This window comes from Rhinolophus hipposideros (assembly GCF_964194185.1).
Source record: "Rhinolophus hipposideros genome assembly, chromosome: 17".
NCBI classification, from domain to species: domain Eukaryota; kingdom Metazoa; phylum Chordata; class Mammalia; order Chiroptera; family Rhinolophidae; genus Rhinolophus; species Rhinolophus hipposideros.
In genome coordinates, this window is record NC_138063.1 from 33,658,443 (window position 1) to 33,672,749 (window position 14,307).

Genomic DNA, 14,307 nt, shown 5'->3' on the forward strand with positions numbered 1-14,307 from the left:
TCAGCATCAAAATCATCAAGTAATAACAAACAGATGACAAAACAATAGAATGATGTATCCAAAGTTCTGAGGGAAAATGATTTACAGCCTAGCATTTCATCATCTGAATACTAAATCATTTGCTTTTTGCATTTTAGGCATTTTAGGCAATACTGAAAATTTCTGCATTCTGCAAAACTGCGCACTAAAACTTATAGGGTTTGTGGGTGAAAAAATGATGGTGGTAGAAAACCTGTGCATTCCTATTGTTAGAGCACTGTTAACAAAACCCCAAACAATCGTAATAAAAATACTAACACATTTAAAAAGACATTTAAGTTCCTAATAAATACTTGACTCTAAAATTTTAGAATGGGGTGATGGGATTATAAGGACTACAAGTTGAAGCTGGTAAATTTTGGAAATGTAAAATGCACAAAAGAAAAACCATGCAATAGCTATTCCAAGAGAGAGCTCATAGCCAAAGTGAACCAAGAAGAATGTAAGCTGAGCATTTTGTATAACAGTATATATACCGGGGGTTCCAAAAAATATATATACAAGTGGACACTCTGGTCAAGGTTGTTCAAGCAGTAGTTCGCCGTAATCATAAGTGTCTGGACTTTGAGCACCTTTTGTAATTGCAGAAGTCAAACGTGACTTGCATTCATCTTTTGTTATCAGTATATAATGTATTACAATTTTAATAGCTTTTTCTTTTCTTAAAATGTATATACAGTTTTTTAGCACCCTCTGAATAATTCTGTGGCTTGTTATTCAGCTGAGTTTTAGTGTAATTTGCTTCATCTGCCATTTTTTGACAGACCAAAACATCAACGGGCACATATAAACCAATCTGTTCTGATATAATCTGTTACAGAACAAGAGTGTATCACTGTTCAGTCTATCACTTGTCTTTAACCTTGTTTGTGATCTTTTCACATGGAAAACTTAAAATTTTTAATGTAAATCGAAATGTATCACTTTTTCCTAAAATTACAGTCCGTGTTTTTGTAGTTTTAAGCCTTCCCCATCTCAAATTCAGAGATATTCCCTTGCATTTCTATCTAAAAAATTTTGCTCACCAAAGTTTTTAATCCACTTAATATTTTTATGTATAGTATACAATAGATATTCCATATGCAAAGCCATTACCCAAATCTATTCTACTGAACCAAGCCACCTTTTTTCCCCACTGATTTGTGATGTCTTATCTACCAAAGATAAAATTTCTAATATATGTGTGGGACCATTTCTGGTGCCTCTAATATTTTCTACTGATCATTTATCTACTGCTGAACAAATACCATACTATTTTAATTACTATAACTTCGTAATATGTCATGATATCTGGTAGGGTTGGTTCTATCTCTGTTCTACTTTTTCTAAATTTTCTTAGTTATTCATGGTTATTAACTCATTAGAATTTTTTAATCAGTCTTTCAAGTTCTAAAATATCATGTTGAGATTTTACTGCAATTGCATTAACATTTTAAGAATTATATGGGGAAAGAGCTGGCATTTTAATTTTATTGAATCTTCCTCTATGAATATGTCATGTCTCTCCACTTATTCAGGTCTCTTACTTAGGCTTTTCAATAGCTTTTTAATTTTCCTTATAGGAGCCTTGTACGTTGTTGGATTTATTCTAATACTCTAAATTCTAAATACTTATACACTATTGTTTTATTGCTGTTATAAATAGGGTCTTTCTTCAGTTAAATTTTTTCTCTGATTATCATTGGTAAAAAAGTTACTGATTTTTGTATGTTGACCTTGTATCCAGAAACCTCTCTGCACTCTATTAGTTCTAACAGTTTGTCAGTTATTTCTCTTAGGTTTTGTATGTAGTTTTGTCATCTACAAATTATGACAATTTTATCTCTTTTCCATCTTTGTATATCTTACTTCATCATCTTTTCTCACAGAATTGCCTAAAACCTGAAATATAGTATTAAATGGTAGGGATGAGGGAAATATCCTCGTCTAGTTCCTGACTAGAAAAGCACGTAGGGTTTACTACTCAGTATATTTGCTACAGATTTGAGGAAAGCTACTCTTAATTAGGATAAAAGAAAATTCCATCCTATTCCTTATAAGCTATGACATTTTATAAAAGGCTGAATTCCATCAAATGCTTTCAGCACCTATTTAAATGATCATGTTTTTTTCTCCTTTAATCAGTGAATGTGATTTAATAGTTGAACATCCAGATTCTCTTTCTATTTTGAGGGTCTTCTCCATTATGTAATCTTCAATGAAAATCAGTGCCTTTTAGAGAGGTAAATTTAAATATCCCATGATGATTGAGGATCTGCCAATTCCTCCCTATAATTCTGTCAGTTTTCATTTGTATAAAGTTATGTTGATAGGTGCATGAAAGTTCATGATGTTCCTTTTAGTCATATGAAATATCTCCCTCCCTTGTAGTGGTATCTCAATTCTGTCTGATACAAATGTTGCTATACCAGCTTTCTTTTGGATGACAGAAATATAAGGACTCAGTAAGGTTAGCACTTTCAGACACTCTGCAAGACCCAGTTCTGCTATAATACAAGACACGATTCCTAAAAATCAATGCAAAACCGTCCATTACAAACCACAGGGTATATGGGAAAAACAGAGATGGGGTAAACACTCGAATGCACACACCCAAAATAACACTGTATAGTGGTTATAGATGTATTCATGTTTAAAGTTTAAATTTAGCCTGAAAAAAAACACACACTATTCATTATAATAATCGGTTTTTTTTTAAAAAAAGGTTTACCTTTATTTGTTTTATATTCCCTGGGGTAAATACTGCAAGCAAATAAAATATTAACACTTTTCAATATGCACAGCATATTACCATTTGTGTAAAAAAAAAAAAGGGAGGGAAAAGGATGTATATTAATACCTGCTTACATATACGCCCATAAAATGTCTGAAAGGATACCAAGAAATCAATAATGATGTATACCAAGGAATTGTGGGGCAGAGGAGGACGTAGAGAGTGACCACAGGAATAAGGAAACTTTTCATTTTATACCTGTTTGTATAGTTTCATTTTTGAACCACGTGAATGTACTATACACTTTTTAAATGTTTTAATTAAAATATTTTAAATGTTAATAGTTAACTCTGAGTGACAGAACATGGACATCAATTTATTCTTTATGCTTTTCTCTATTAAAATTCTCAAAAGAAAAAGCTAAAGGAAGGAATAGATATAAAATTAAGGAGTTGTAAGGACAAGGTAAATTAGGAGAGTTCACTGAGTGAAAAAAGATGTTGCATAATATGTATTATATGATCCTAAATATACTTCTTAAAATAATAGTATGTTTATAAGTGCATGAAAAGGAAGGTTGGAAGAAAATCTGCCAACTCCATAACAAGGGTTACACCTCTTGCAAGGGTAACAAGAACATGAAGGGGGAACTTAACCTTTTCTACAGTTTTAATTTTTTTTTACATTAAAATGTGTTGCCTTTATAACGTAAAATACTACATTTTTAAAATAATAATGTAATCATTTAAAAACATACTTACATAGTGCTTAAACCAAGTAGGAAATTGAGATCTTAATTATAATACGTAATAACAAAATCTAAAAAGTATTTCCAAAATAACCCAAGAAACATGTAATTGTTTTTAAAGAATAAAGAATGTAAATGAGAAAGAAAAAAAATTCAAAACCTTACCTAATTCATAAAAACATAACTCACTACAAAGTTAAAGTTTTCAAAATTCCAAATACGGAGCCACTGTTCCCAAATATAGCCAAGTATATCTATAGGCTGTTATCCAAATAGTTCTATTTATGAGCTACTTAAACTTTTAATACAAAAAAATTCACAAGCCCAGCCAGAATAAAATTTACAGATTCAAAATTTTACTTATAAGCATACACACAAAAGTCCTAAATCAAGCACGATGGTATAACAGAAAGGGTGTGAAATAGCTTTTTTTTTAAATCTTAAATCAAATCTTAGCAAATTAAACACAACTGTCCTTTAAAATAATTTTTCTGTATGTAATTTCACTTTATATCAGAACACATAGACAATATACTTCAAAATAAACTACATGTAAATTTATTTACAATTTTTTTGTTAATATTGTTACCAACTATCTTAAAGAGTGCCATTAAGGAAATTTCAAAAGTTCAACACCACATCTAAATTATGTTAAAAATATGACCAAAAGGGATAATATGGCATACTCTAAATTACACAATATGGTTAATTTACATTACTGTTAGTGAAACTATAAATTAGTCTTTTAAAAAGCTTTTAAACACTTTCTTTGAAGTAAAGGATTTATTTAGTGTTAAATTACTGTTTATTATTGACTGTGCTCCTTGAGGGACACACCTTTTTCCTTGGTGCCTGTCATATTAGTAGATGTTGAATGAATTTTTACTGAAAAGTTGAAACAAATACAATAATTTATATTTAGTACTTGTTTTCCAAAATATTGGCAACGGGTATAAAAAAATTTTAAGGCATAAAATATAAAAGAGCAAAAAATAAATATCACTGTAGATAACAAAACAGTTTTGATATAAAAGCCTAAATTAACCCCAAAACTTATGTGTAACAAACTAATTGAACAGACTGTGTAATAAAAACTCTCCAAATACTAATTACAGTACTATAGACTACTGATATTGCCAGAAACAATGAAAAACACTCATATAAATAAAAAAGTAATCAGGTTTAAAATTAACTTATGACTTTATATTTATTCAAAATGTGAAGACATAAAGGAAGAAACAAGGACTTCTAGTTGAAATAAATATAAAGTAATAAATGCAAAATAGGGCTTTATTAAATAGATACTGAAACTTCTTAAAGACAACTGGCAAGAATATATCTTAAAAAGCACAAGTGATTAACAAAGATACGACATCAATTTAATGGAGGAAAGACAGTTTTTAATAAATGATGCAAGAGCAATTGGACATGCATAGGCAAAAAAATGAAAATCTAAGTGCCACCTCATATAAAAAAATTAAAAGATTAAAAATTAACTCAAAACAGATCATGAACTATAGTAAACTGAATAACAACCATCCAAAGACATACGAGTATTCACTTCCTAGTCCCAAGAACAAGTGAGTATCACCTTATATTGTAATACATCTGATTAAAGAGAGGGATTTGAAGATGAAGAAATAAACTAGGATTATCCAGGTGGGTCTGAAGTGCTGTCACCAGTGTCTTTATAAGAGACGCAAAGGGAGATTTGACACAGACCCATGTGAAAATGGAAGCAGAGACTGGAGTGGGTGGCCCCCAGGGCCATAGGACGCCCTGCCAACAAACTGATTTCTGGCCTCCAGAACTGTGAGAAAATAAATTTCTGTTGTTTTAAGCCACAAAGTTTGTGGTAATTTGTTACAGCAGCCCTAAGAAACTAATACAGAGTTAAATGTACAACATTAAACTATAAAATGTTTAGGAAAATATATATGAGGAAATATTCACAATACAGAGCTCCATAAAAGGAAAAACTGATAAAGCAGACAGACTTTATAAAAATTAAAAACTTTTAATCTGCAAAACCACATACTGGAAAAAATTATTTGTAAATCACATATCTAACAAAGGGCTAGTATCTGGAATATATAGTCTCAAAGCTGAACAGTTAGAAAGCAAAGAATCCAAATAAAATATATTTTACCTAAGAAGATATACAAATAGCAAATAAGCACACATAAAGATGTTCAACATCATTAGTCATTAGGAAAATACAAATTAAAATCACTAGATATCACTACACATCTATTGAAATAGTTAAAATTTTTAACTAATCACAACACAAAATGCTGGTAAGGGTGAAAAGAAACTGGATCACTCATACACTGCTGGTGAGAATGGAAAATGGTAAAGACACTGGAAAACAGCTTGGCATTTTCTTAAAAGACAAAACATACAATTACCATATGACACAATAATTGCATTCTTGGGCATTTATTCCAGAGAAACAAAGGCAAAAAACCTATGTACACCACGTTTCACCGAAAATAAGACCTCGCCAGTCAAGCAGCTCTAATGCATCTTTTGGAGCAAAAATTAATATAAGACCCAGTATATTCATATTTATATTAATTATATTGAATTATATTGTATTACACAATATTATACTGTATTATATATTATATTATACCTGGTCTTATAGTAAAATAAAACCCGGTATCATATCATATATCATATCATATCATATCATACCCAGTCTTGTATTATAGTAAAGTAAGACTGGGTCTTATATTAATTTTTGCTCCAAATGATGCATTAGAGCTTATTGTCCGGCTAGGTCTTATTTTCAGGGAAACACAGTAAATATTCGTAGCAGTTTTATTTGTAATGGTCAAAAACTAGCTATTCCAATTGTCCTTCAGTGGGTGAACGGTTTATCAAAATGTGACACATCCACACCATGTGGTATATCCTTACCATGTACAGATGCATACTACCCAATAAGAGGAACTAACAATTGATACAACAAACAGCCTGAATCTGCAGAAAATTATGCTGAGTGAAAAAGAAATCCCCAAAGGTTATGTAATAGTGTTTGATTCCATTGATGTAACATTACATAATTCTTTTTTTCTTGGTAACAGCTCTGTTGAGGTATAATTCACATACCATACAATTCACCCATTTAAAGTGTATAATTAAATGGTTTTTATTATATTTACAGTTGTACAATATATAAGATTCTTGAAATGACAAAATTATAGAAATAAAGAACATTAGTGCTTGCCAAGGATTAAGGAGGAGTGGGGAGGAAGTAGGCGTAGCTATAAAAGGATTACGTGAGGGATCTGTGTAGTGACAGAAACGTTCTATATCTTTACTGTGTCGATATCCTGGTTATATTTATAAGATGTTTATCATTGGAAGAAACTGGGTCAGGGTATACACGATTTCTGTATTATTTCTTATAACTACATGTAAATCTACAATGATCTCAAAATAAAAAGTTTAACTTTAAAAAAAGTTATTTTATAAAGAGCAAAAGTGACAAACTTACCCCACCAGGGTTTTAAAAATTATGTCCATATATCACAATGCATATTCACTTGATCAGAATGTGTTAAGTACTGACTACATAACAGACACTAGGTATAAAACGGAACAAAAGTGACAAAAATCCCTACCCTGATGGGACTTACACCATCATGTGCAAGCAAGTACTTGTTGCAGGTATGTGTGTATATACCACATCCTTAAAAACTCATTTACTGTGCTAAAACAGCAAAAATAATTAATGAAAGTCAAGAACCCCCAGTCAAATTACTTTAAGAATTCAAATATACTAATAACATTTTTAAAACAATGAAAAGGGAATGTCCTCTAAGAAGAATTGAAGCAAACTGAATAAAAATGGAAAATTAAGATCTAAAGGCACACATTATATATCCCAGTAAATTCCAGGTGAGTCTAAAAAAAAGGACCTTTTTTTTTTTTTAAAGATTCAACAAATGAGAAAAAAGTGAATTAACATTATAACTTTAGAAAAGGGAATCAAATATCTCAATTCTGATCATATAAGATGTAATATATAAAAGGAAAGTAATTGAATAGGAAAGTAATGTAAAATAAGTGTAAGTAATAAATTATAATAGATTATGATTAAAACATAGCCATAAAAATGATCGCAAATGTACCCAGAGCACATTCTGAATAGTAAAATTATAAATTAGTATATAAAAATATGGAAAAATGCACACAGCTTACTTGCAACTAAAGAAATATTCTATTTTAAAGTGACTTCTAGACACCATTAGAAGTTGTATTAAACTAGCAAAAAATTGTTTTGAAAAAAGTTGGCAAAGATGATTGAATACAGATTCTTGTATAGTACTAATGGCATTTTGTAAGTTAGTTCAATTTTGTGGAAAGTAACATGACATTTATAAAAAGAGCAGTTACTATTTATTGAGTACTCAATAAGTGCTAGGAACGGTTCCAGAAACTTTACATTCATTATTTTGAATTCTTACAAAAAGAAATGTTTTAAAAGTTTTTTATTTATAAATGAGGAAACTAAGGCTTAAAAAACACAAAGTTAAGAAATCTTAAGAGGCTGAAGGCTAAAAGATGCTTCTCCATTAAAATACAATTCCCTACATGTTCCGTCTACCGCAGGGTCTCTGTCCAGAACGTTCCCTCTCACCCAGAATATTCTATACACAAACACAAACCCTCTACAAATTAACACCTACATATCACTGAAATCTAAGCAACAATATCACTTCCTGGAGTCTTTGACTACCTACTCATCCACCCATCAACCCACCCTGTATTTGGTCCCTTCTTAAACTCTCTCAGAACGTATGAGTTTGTAATTGCACAGTTATCTGAGTATTTATTTCAATTAAAATATGTCTCATCAACACCACTCCAAGAGAGCAGGGATCATATCTATCTCTTAATCACTTTATGTCCAGCACTGTAACACAGAGCTGGGAACCTAATAGGCATTCATTAATATTTGTTAAAGCAATGAATACCGATTTACCTTAATCTAATCCAAAAATTATTAAATCTCTTAATCCAAAGATATAATCCATAGTCCTCAAATAAAAACCATTCCATATACAAAACACTCTGCTAAAGCTGTAATCATCCTTGTTTGATAAAGCTGACAAATTCCCCTGTATACTACCCTTTGACTCAGCAATTCAACTTGTGAGAATTTATATTGCAGGAAAAACACATGTGAAATGATATTTATACAAGTTTAATCACTGAGGCATTATTCATAACAGCAAAAAATTAGAAACAACCTGAATGTTCATCAATACGAAATTGGTTAAATACTGATACATCAAACAATGGAATACTAGAACACTAAATACGTTCCATGAGGTCAGGGATTTTTATATGGTTTGCTAAATGCTACAGTCCTAGTATCTAGAATAGTATTGGCACATAATGATTAGCAGACATTTGGTCCTGTCCAAAACATCCATGGAGGGAGACATTTGGTTCATGTCAAAAGGTCCTTGAAATCTGGTCCTATCAAAAATGTCTATGAACATATTTGGTCCATGCCAAATGGTCCTTGATATTTGGTCCTGCCAAAAATATGTTCATGATGAGCCCATTAACATTTACTCATACTTTTGGTTTACAGGATTAATACATAAAAAATACTATGTTTTATGGGTCCAATAACTGTATTGTAACTGTATTGCCGATAATAACCCTTCTTACCTCTACAGCCTAGCTGGTAATGGTACATGGGGTTAGGTAGATAGGATGGCATAGACGATTCCATGGACGTTTTGGACAGGACCAAATGTCCTGCAAGATACATAACTGACAGGCAATACTGGTTGAATGAATGAATGAAAACTCTGCAACCAAAAAAGAAAGAATAAGAAGGCCCTTTATTTATGTACTGATATAAAATTATCTCCAAGACAGTAACATGAAATTACAAGGTACAAAAGAATGCATAGAGTATATTGTTCTTTGTATGAAAAACAAGAAAAAACTTGTTTATATACAACCTTGTTTATATACATCATCTCTGGAAGAATACGTAAGGTAATAGTGATTGTGGGAGATAGTCATATTATTCTCTTTATACCTTTAAAATTGTGAATTACAATATTCTTCATTCACAATACTTCCTTTGGTATTAAATATCTGGACGAAAAAAATTGAAAGATTCCTTTCTATTCACAATGATCATCTATCTTTTTGTGTATATGCTCACCATCTAGCCATCTCAATGACTAGATCGACTGCCAGTATTGCAGTGCTTGTGTTCAAGTAACCCTTATTTTACTTACTAATGGCCCCAAAGCCATTCACATACCTTTTTTTAGAGTATTCTGTTATAATTGTTCTATTTTATTATTAGTTATTGTTGTCAATCTCTTACTGTGCCTAATTTACAAATTAAATGTTATCATCAATATGTGTACATAAGAAAAAAACAGCATATATAGTTAGGTACTATCAGCGACTACAAGCATCTACTGTGGGGGAATGTATCCCCCACTGATAAAGGACTATTACACTGAGACTGCCAGACACCATATGGTAACATTAACCAAGGCAGAAATTAGGAAAAGACTGTGTGAAGTCACTTAGTTTGAATTTTGTTCAGTGAGGATTCACTCCCCAACATAAGAGTAGCATACCTCCCTTCACCATTGCTGATAACCATGGCCATGTGACTTGCTTCAGTCAATGGACTATGATAGGCAGAGGCTAGAAATACTCACATGCTTGCTCACTTGGGCTTGCCTCTTACACTTCTGCATGAGAAAACCATGCCCTAGGTGGTTTACTGACTCCAAAAGAATGACAGACATGAAGAGCAGGACTGAAAGCAACCTGCAGCCTGGAACCAAGCCCAGAGGAGACAGCCTACTTCAGTCAAACCACAGTTGATCTGTAGACTTATGAGCAACACATGCCAATGCTGTATGTCAAAAAAATTTTTTTTAATTTTTAATATAGCTTTTTGTGTCAGATGCTATAGTTATTAATGATATAATTCTATATTTTTATGGATTTTTTAAAACTGTAAAACACATACATACACAGTATTATTCACAAATATTACTTCATGTGTTCTTTGCAATAACCCTGTGAAATAGGTAACTATGTTTCTATCTGTTTTATGGACAAGAAAACAGGATAAAAGGAATTAAATGACTTCACGAAGCTGTGGTCTTCCAATACAAACTCATTCCTTCCTTTGCTCAATACTAAATGCACATAGTAGGCTCAGATAAATTAAAGTACATCTGGGTTACTGCCTGTATAGAGCTTAGTCTAAACTGTGAGAATGACATTAGTCAAATCATCTGATTCCAAAAATGTTGATTATAAACTGTGATAAGAGGTATAAAGGAATGTTATTCATGTCCTCTATTTCCAACTCTATGTTCCTTACGTTATAGGACAAAACACGTGTCCTCAGATATAAAACTTACTCCTCATCTCCCTTTGGCTGGACCATTTCAATCTGCTAGACAGCTTATTTCAAAACAATTTAGAAAGGGGAAGGAAAAAAAAGGTGCAAGGCAAGATTACTAAAACTATTTTCAGGCATCAAAGGATCCTGTATCCTCCTTTAGGATAATGCATTACCCTGAAACAACTTAAAAGGTTATGTTTAAGTTTCTCTCAACTTTAAACTAGCAGATGCTAGATGAATTTCTGTTCTTACCCATTCTCCTAACAAAAGGCTGACCAGTAGACGTTGAGAGAAAAAAAAAAAAAACATTCCTATCCATCGTGCTCCCATTTTAGTATTAATTAATTTAAAATCTGGCACCTTTTATCTTCATAGTCTATAATCAAAACCATTCCTCAAAATAACAAACTTAAAAAAAAATCAGACTTCTTAAATTGGTCTTGAGGACTTCAAATTAAGTTTGTTACATAATTAAATAGCATAGCATTTTTAAAATTATACCATTTTATAAATAACTATTTGTCAAAAGGATTTGAATAAAGTCTTGAAAACCTTACAAAAAAAGATGATCTGGAGCAGCCATTTACTAAATTGGCAAGAAACCATATAAGCCTGCCTTTCAGAATTATAACAAATTTGTAGAAAGAAATTTTTAAAGTACAGATGCTCAAACAACAAGATACCAATAAAGTTGTTAAAATTATAAGAAATATAAACTGAAAATTCAGGGACTGGATAATCCCAAGCAGGTTAATAGAGAATCACACAAATCTGTGCTTAATGAGCAGAGGAAGCTGATTTGTATTAGCTTATTTTAAAAGATGCCCAAAAGGAAACAGATTAGATTTTCATTTTTAAGAGTCTGGCAAGGTACCAATTTGTACTTGTTATTATATGTAATTTGCATTGTAATGGAGCTTACTTCTAACCAGTATTTGAGTTATTTATTTCCTTGACCATTCAGAAAGAGGAAGAAAGGAGGTCTGGTTCAAAGAGTCTTTGAAGATTACAAAAGAAAAAACCAAAAGAGATAAATACACCTTATTACTATGCCAGCCTGTACCTTCTTCTGAAAGCTTAGTGTGAATACCTGCTCAACTTTAATATTCCTAATTCATCTTTACATGTTTTTCAAAATATAACATCTAACCTAAGCATCTGACACTGCTAACCACTGTTTCCTTAAAATTTTTCTGTTTCCACTGTCACAATTCGTCCTGGTTTTCTTCCTATCCTGTCCATTCCTTCTCTGGCTGCACTTTTCTCCATTCTATATTTAAAAACGTATTCTCCAACACTGTCCAATCTAGGTCTTCAGCTATCTTTCAATTTCTATACCTCTTTTTGTGGCTACATCCATACTCACAGCTTTAGCTCCATGTATTCCAGATTTACATACACATACCTAACTACTGGACATACAATCATCACATCTCACATGATATCCTTAAAATGTCAGAAATCTCTTCTCTTCAGTACCACAATCATTACCTTGGTTCAGGTTCTAATCATTTCTCTCTCTGACACAGCAAAAAATTGACCTCTTCACTAGTCTTACCACCAATAAACTTGACCCAACTACTAAAGTAAACTTTCTAAAATTGAAATGTGACCATGCTGCTCCCTGGCCAAAAATTACTGAATTGGTCTCTATGGCTTCCAGGAAAAAGTTTTTGCTTACACAGAAAGTTCCTGCCAATATCGCTGCGTTCATCTCCACTACATTCACCCTTTGGCTCCAGTCAAACTTTGTAGTCTAGATACAGTCATCCTCTGTAACCCCTTGCCTCTGCATATGCTATAAACCTAATCCGGATATTACCCAACAAACCCTGAATATCAATTGTGACCTAAAGTATTATTTTATCAGGAAATCTCCCCTATATTCACAGGCTGATTTAGATACCTGTTCTCAATGCTCACATAAAATTTTCTATCTAAATCTCTTTCATATCACTCACATTCGTGTATAGGTCTTCTCCATTAGACTACTGTATTTCCCCAAAAATAAGATGTAGTTGGACCATCAGCTCCAATGCGTCTTTTGGAGCAAAAATTAATATAAGACCCGGTCTGATATTATGTTATATTATATTATACCAGGTCTTATATTAATTTTTGCTCCAAAAGACTCATTAGCACTCATGGTCCAGCTATGTCTTATTTTCAGGGAAATATGGTATTAACAGTCTCCAGGGAAAAAGCACTTTGCATTCTCTGTACCTGACATATAGAAAATATCCAACAACTGCTGCTTAAAGGAATGAATGATGATTACATGGGAATTAATATTTGGTGAAGTTACTCTAACGACAATGAACTTGTTCCTTTGACTAGAATAGTGGGCAAATCCTTTGCTGTTGTTGAAATGATAATGAAAACTTTTCATTTTCTAATAGACCCAGTGCCATAGTGACCCAAAGCCCATACATCACCTAATTTCTCACTACCCATGAATCAAAAATTGACTTTGTAGCTAACTATAAATTTGTTAAAAGCCCAGGTTTGTCCTTTGTGAAAAGGGAAGGGCAAATGCCATTTTAAACTAGATTGTTTAAAACAGAATTCTATTTATTTCCCCACCAAACTTCTTCCAGTCAATTCAGACCCTGTTCCACCATAATCAGCCCTTCCCAAATAAAACTTTTTCCCTTTCTGCCTTCTTTAATTCATTGTCCAACCAGAACCCAGAGCAACTGTGTGGGTTGGAGGGAGGGGCAAAAGAGAGGAATAGGGGAGGGTGATAGAACAGCATCCATTCCTCTTATCAACAATCTGCGCTGTATTTCATTACCTTTCCATATATAGTCTGGTCACATCCAAACCCAATGAGTTGATCTGAAGAAAGTCCTTAACAATCAACTCCATGGTCTTTTCCATAGCCTTGAGGTCAAGCCAAATTAGTCTGACTTGAAATGCCCCCAAGGGAAATGGACTAAAGCAAACTGCTTGGAAGTTTGAGGGGAGCTAGAGATTACAGTGAGTTCTATGATCTATGAGGTCAATGACCCAAAGAGTAACTAAAATGATTTTGTCCAAACAAAATGTACTTCCTCTCACTTTGCCCTCCTTCAGGTCCCTCCCTTCCACCCACTACCAGCACAAGCACAGGAAAGGCATCAAGTTATGATAATGATTAAAGGCTAAAAAGCATACACTGTGCCCTAGACATCTCAAAACATTTCTAACAATCGACCCATCTGTTGCACCAAATAATAAAAGAATGTCATTCATCTCCCTTAAACAACAAAAACATAACTGGCATAACTTCTACCATGAAAAGCTACATACTCGTGGAATTAGGTAGACGGTAACGATTGGGGATTAGAGCGAGAAAAGTTAGGTATCAAGAAACAATTATAATGACATTTCTGATGAACCCCAAATTCAATC

The 14,307-nt window shown here is 32.5% G+C and overlaps 1 protein-coding gene across 2 annotated transcripts in view; it reads right to left on the reverse strand.

Annotated features, from left to right (window-relative positions):
- Nucleotides 1-14,307, reverse strand: part of RNF138 (ring finger protein 138) — a 33,807-nt gene that overhangs the window by 18,100 nt on the left and 1,400 nt on the right. The window lies entirely within an intron of this gene.